Source organism: Coregonus lavaretus (assembly GCF_964263955.1).
Source record: "Coregonus lavaretus genome assembly, chromosome: 7".
Classification (NCBI taxonomy): domain Eukaryota; kingdom Metazoa; phylum Chordata; class Actinopteri; order Salmoniformes; family Salmonidae; genus Coregonus; species Coregonus lavaretus.
In genome coordinates this window covers 33,385,496-33,392,097 of record NC_139994.1, presented here as the reverse complement: position 1 = coordinate 33,392,097, position 6,602 = coordinate 33,385,496, and positions in this window count along the sequence as shown.

Sequence of the window (6,602 nt, the reverse complement as noted above, 5' to 3'; positions counted from 1 at the left end):
CCGGACAGGATATTCATTCAAACCACATTACGGTAAAATGTTAGTTCATTTCCCAACTGCCACTTTGAAGTGGAGTTCTATTTCCTCTCGTCAGAGTTTCCAATGCTGTCACTGGTCTACCAGACTATAACACAAGGCTGTCTTAGTTTGGCTCGACCTTTAGGTCATATCAGGACATGTTTTGGAAGCTGTATGCTGGTCCTTGAATATTGCCAAACCACATTTCAACGACGGTAAACATGAAAAACAGGTGATCTCCAATTCATGATTTATCCCCTGCCTATTTAAACTACATTGCCTTACACTGCATCTCTATAGAACAACACTGTGGCAGTGTGACAGTTCTTTATCCTCATCCATGACTCCTTGGTGAGTGTTTGTGAGGTGTTTGTTAGGTTAGACGGGAGGTGAAAGGTTCAGCAGGTTTAGAGCACTGAAACCTGCCTAGCGTTGACAAACCTTTGATCCCATTCCCAGCCGATAGACTCCGTCAGACAGTGCAGATCTTTCTCTGCCTGGGCCTCTGCAGCAACTGCTCTGGTCTAACCTAACCTATGTCTACTGTTTCCCGCATCCCCTAGCAACGCGGTGGAAAACAAGCTCCCCTGCCAAGACACGAACCGCCAACAAGGACCTCGCTGCCCGGACTCCGCTACAAATCATCTCTAATTGGGCAATACACGTGAATTCTCTGCTACAGCACCAACGAAGAGGCGGACGGCAGGGTTTGTTCGCAGCCTCCGCCTTGCTAAATTCAAAGTTAGAAGCCTCTGCTCTCAAGCTATCAATTAGAAATTGGCAAGTGAGAACTCGTAGATTTGAAGTGCAGTCATATTACGTTTAAGCTATATAACTGGAAGCCAGGCTAAATTCTCCCTCCAAAATACATTTACATAGAGGCTGAGTAAAAGGCCTACTGAAAAATGCATAGAGCTGTGAAATGAACTCACTGGGCACACACTGGTTGAATCAACGTTGTTCCACATCATTTCAATGAAATTACGTTGAACCAATGTGGAATAGACGTTGAATTGACGTCTGTGCCCATTGGGAATGCAGTTGGCAACGTCACGCAAGTGATTAAGAAGCTACAGAGAAAGAAGGCCTCAGAAGAACATTTCTATCCCTATATCCTCTGTTTATTGGGTGTGTTCCTATGAATGCTATATAGCACCTCTAGCAGTGTCACAGTGTGGGCGAAACTACAGACATTACAAATTGGAGTCTGGACTAAGCCTGAGGCTATACACAGATGACACATGATTAACTGTTTTTCATTAAGAATGGGCCAGAGGGAAACCAAACATAAGTTTACATGCATTTTTCAATATCAAAAGAATGTATGCTATGCTGAATCTGCAGAGGCATTGAAGCAGGTGAACACAATCCTCTCTGGAGCTTAAAAAAAACAGTCTAAGCCACTAAAAGACTAAAGAGGATGTTTTTCCCACTGACAAAAACATTTGTTTATGTTACCAAATAGAAAAAAAGGAATCTCTTTGATTTAATGCCAGGTCCAAATAAGCTTTTACCCTTTACCGCAGGAGCCACAAAGTATTGGCATGGATCCCCAGAACAATTCTGTTATGTTGGGGAGAAAAACAGCCATAACATCTGGTATGGTACACTCCCTCACTGTCTGGTTCTGCGAAAGTTGCTATGCATCTCCTTCAGACAGAGTGTGTCCCTGTCACGATCGTTGAGAGACGGGTCAGACCAAGGTGCAGCGTGGTATGCGAACATGTTTATTAAACTCAATAAACATAAACAAGAAACAATGAAACGTGAAGTCCTCAGGCTAATAACATACAAGCCTACACGGAACAAGATCCCACAACTAAGGTAGGCAAACAGGCTACTAAAGTATGATCCCCAATCAGAGACAACGAGCGACAGCTGCCTCTGATTGGGAATCACACCCGGCCAAACCTAGAAATACACATCTAGATCCTAAACATAGAAATACTAACATACATCCTCACGCCCTGACCAAACCAACTAAAGACAACCGGCCTCTCAAGGCCAGGGCGTGACAGTACCCCCCCTCCAAAGGTGCGTACTCCGGCCGCACCAACCTGACTCATTAGGGGAGGGTCCGGGTGGGCATTCAGCTTCGGAGGCGGATCTGGCTCCGGGCGTGACGACCTCTCCCTCTCTGCCTCTCCGTTGCGCCCCTGGTCTGGTCTGGACCTCGGCGCGATGCTTCCCCTCTCCTTCCTCCCACGATGCACCAAGCCCTGTCTGGACCCTGGTGTGGGAGACCCCGAACCTGGAGAGGGGCGGACATCTAGGCCTGGATCGGCAATCCTCCCACGATGCACCAAGCCCTGTCTGGACCCTGGTGTGGGAGACTCCGAACCCGGAGAGGTGCTGACGTCTGGGCCTGGATCGGCAATCCCGCCACGATGCACCAAGCCCTGTCTGGACCCTGGTGTGGGAGACCCCAACCCTGGAGAGGGGCTGACGTCTGGGCCTGGATCGGCAATCCCCCCACGATGCACCAAGCCCTGTCTGGACCCTGGTGTGGGAGACCCCGAACCTGGAGAGGGGCTGACGTCTGGGCCTGGATCGGCAAGCCCTGTCTGGACTCTGGTGTGGGAGGCCCCAACCCTGGAGAGGGGCTGACTTCTGGGTCTGGAGTGGAGCCGCTGACCGGAGCTGAACTGGACCCCGGTGGAACGGGCCGGGCCGGACTGGGAACACGCATCACTGGCCTGGTGCGGGAAGCAGGTACGGGGCGTACCGGGCTGGCGACATGCACCACTGGTTTGGTGCGGGAAGCAGGTACGGGGCGTACCGGGCTGGCAACAGGCACCACTGGTTTGGTGCGAGGAGCTGGCCCGGGCCGTACCGGACTGGATACACGCACCACAGGTTTGGTGCGGGGAGCAGTTACGGGGCTTACTGGACTGGATACGCGCACCACTGGTTTGGTGCGAGGACCTGGTACGGGGCTTACCGGGCTGGCGACAGGTACCCCTGCTTTGGTGCGAGGAGCTGGCACGGGCCGTACCGGACTGGATACACGCACCACAGGTTTGGTGCGGGGAGCAGTTACGGGGCTTACTGGACTGGATACGCGCACCACTGGTTTGGTGTGAGGAGCTGGTAGGGGCTGTACCGAACTGGACTGCTCTGGCTCCGGAGTAGAGCAGCTGACCGGAGCTGGATCAGGCACCGGTGGAGCGGATTGCTCTGGCTCCGGAGTAGATCCGCTGACCGGAGCTGGACTGGACCCCGGTGGAGCGGAATGCTCTGACTCCGGAATGGAGCCGCTGACCGGAGCTGGACTAGGCACCGGTGGAGCGGACTGCTCTGGCTCCGGAGTGGAACCGCTGACCAGAGCTGGACTGGGCACCGGTGGAGTGGATTGCTCTGGTGCCGGAGTAGATCCGCTGACCGGAGCTGGACTGGGCACCGGTGGAGCGGATGGCTCTGGCTCTGGAGTGGAGACGCTGACCGGAGCAGGACAGGACCCCGGTGGAGCGGACTGCTCTGGCTCCGGAGTGGATCCGCTGACCGGAGCTGAACTGGGCACCGGTGGAGCGGTATGCTCTGGCTCCGGAGTGGAGACGCTGACCGGAGCTGGATCAGGCACCGGTGGAGCGGATTGCTCTGGCTCCGGAGTGGAGCAAACTTCCGGACCCTAATCCATCCCCATCTCTGGAGCAGGACTAAACGCTGTGCCCAGCCTGGGCACCGATGCAGAGGAAAATTCCAGCCCTGTAATAGGACTGGTTGCCGGCCCCAGACTGGGCACCGACACGTTTAGGAGCTCCTGCTCCAAAACAGGGCTGTACGTCGTGCCCACCCTGGGCACCGACGCAGAGGTGGTTTCCAACCCTGTAGTTGGGCTGGTTGCCGGCCCCAGACTGGGCATCGACACGCTAAAGTGCTCCCTTCAGGGGACCGTCGCTGGAGGTCGGGTGAGTTGTGTGGCTGGAGGAGGTGTAGAAACGCCACCTCTCTCCCATCGCGCCAATGTACTCACCACGCGCACCATTGCGCTGCCGAGCTCCTGGATCCTGCTCGCCTGCCGTTGGATACGTTCCTCCCAAGATCCGGACGGACCGACTGTACCTGCTGACTCCATTTTAGGTGCGTGTTTCTGTCCTGGCTTGGTGCGAGAAGCAGGCACGGGGCGTACCGGGCTGGGAACTGGAGTTGGATATGTACGACTGTTCCAGTCCTTCTCTCTCCGCTCCCTCCGGGAGCCCCCACGAGTTAGGGAACAGAAACTCATCATCGTCGTCATCCTCCGACTCCTCAGTGTAAAACTGGTCCCATTCCTGTTCCCATGGTCGTAGGGACTCCAACTGGAACCCCACCGGGTGCAGTGGTCGGGGCTCTTCTCTCTCCATCCGCAGGTCTTGGAGGACCTCTAAAATAGCGGCCTCCTCCTCTCTAGTCAGCCCTTTCCCGGCCTCCTGCTGTCTCGTCGTCCACCCCGTGAGCCCCCCCTCAACATTTTCTTGGGGCTGCTTCTTGGGCTTCCTCTTCTGCCGGCTTCGTTGATGTCGCTGTTGATCCTCTCCTACCCGGGCTTCCTGTTGAGTACCAGGCATTTGCTCCTTCTGGGCACGCTGCTTGGTCCTTTTGTGGTGGGATCTTCTGTCACGATCGTTGAGAGACGGGTCAGACCAAGGTGCAGCGTGGTATGCGAACATGCTTATTAAACTCAATAAACATAAACAAAGCAAGAAACGTGAAGTCCTCAGGCTAATAACATACAAGCCTACACGGAACAAGATCCCACAACTAAGGTAGGCAAACAGGCTACTAAAGTATGATCCCCAATCAGAGACAACGAATCACACCCGGCCAAACCTAGAAATACACATCTAGATCCTAAACATAGAAATACTAACATAGATCCTCACGCCCTGACCAAACCAACTAAAGACAACCGGCCTCTCGAGGCCAGGGCGTGACAGTCCCAAATAGCATCATATTCCATATATAGTGCACTACTGTTGACTAGAGCTCTTTGGGATGCAGACTATTTCTGAAGTAAATCCTCTCACCCGTGTGTGTTGATTGGTCCTTCAACAAGAAGACTTGGCATGCTGCCCTGAGAATAGGATTTATCGATGATACTATGTTGATTGATGCTTTATGGGAAACTGTCTTAACTTTACTGCAGCAAAGGTGTTTGATGCTGTATTTATTATAGGGTTTTGTGTTCTTTTTAGTATGGAACTGGCTAATAGACTAAATAAGCGTTACGGTTAAGGAGATGCTTGGACATAAATAGCTTGCACTTAATTCAGGATGGATGAATGAATAAACGAATGAATAATTGAACACTTCATTGTCCCATAGGGAAATTTGAATGCCTGTATTGTTGCCAGACAAATTTCCCTATGGGACAATAAAGTATGAATTCATTAATTCATTTGTTAATTCACTAATTCATTAATTCACTTGTTCATTTATCAAAAATTAAGTGCAAGCTATTTATGTCCAAGCTTCCCCTTAACCGTAACCATAACCCTTATTTAGTGAAATATTGAAGTGCTTTATTTTTAAGGGTTTGTTTGCAAGTAACTATTGTTGAACCCTATAACTTATATGTTTATTTTACATTAGTTAACATACGAAATAGATAGATATAGATAGGTGAGGTAATACAAATGTATATGTTTTATTTAAAAAATATATACTATGTCAATCTATTTTATTTTGCAGAATAGTCTGAACAGCTGCCAGTAAGGCAGGCAAGCAGTTTTCCCGGGCCTTGACCCTGGAGGTCCGCTGTGAGGAAGATCTCACTTTCTCAGGTAGCTGCGAAACCTCTTCCAGGCTGAGACCTTTGGCTTTGTTCTCAGCAATTGCCTCGCAGCCCTCGCTCTGGGGGGAGGCCACGGTTGCTGTCTGCTTCTTGTCTTTGCTACTCCCCATGGTGCTAGAGGTAGGCCCCGATACAGGGACTCTTCCCTGCAGGACGAACTCCTCTTCGCATATGGGGAAAATAGCAAAAGGCCAGTAGTCTCCATAGTAAGAGCAGGGATCATCAGCCGCCTCCTCCTTAACCCAAGTAGCCTTGGGTAGAGGTGGAAGAGGGACATCACCTTCCTCTTTGAGTCATTTTATTAGTGACCATATGTTGGCTGCATAATAGTCTACAAGCTGAGGGTCTAGTGAACTATCAGTCATGATTATTAGATTTATAATAACTATTGAGGTGGTAATATTAACTGTAGAAGTTGCAACTGAAGTTGAATGACCTTAACCCCATTTCAGGCCCTATTTCAATTGTGTGACGTCATAGGCCAAAACGAATGACACAATAATGCATGAGTAACAAAACCATAGAGATCCTATTAAATTATTCTAGTTACTAATTCTATGAACAAAAAAATACATTTTCAATAGCGTGACGTCATATGCCAAAATGAATGACTCAAAAATGCATGAGTAACCGAGCTGCATACTTTTTTAAAGCAACACATGCCAAAATAATACGGGATAAGCTGTTGATACATGGAAAGGGCATTTTGTTTGACAGATCAGACCAGTTTTATTTAGCTCCCGGGACCTTGTTTTGAGAGCTGTGTTCACAAACTTTGCTGTCTGTAGTCTGGCCAGCAGACAAAAGCAAT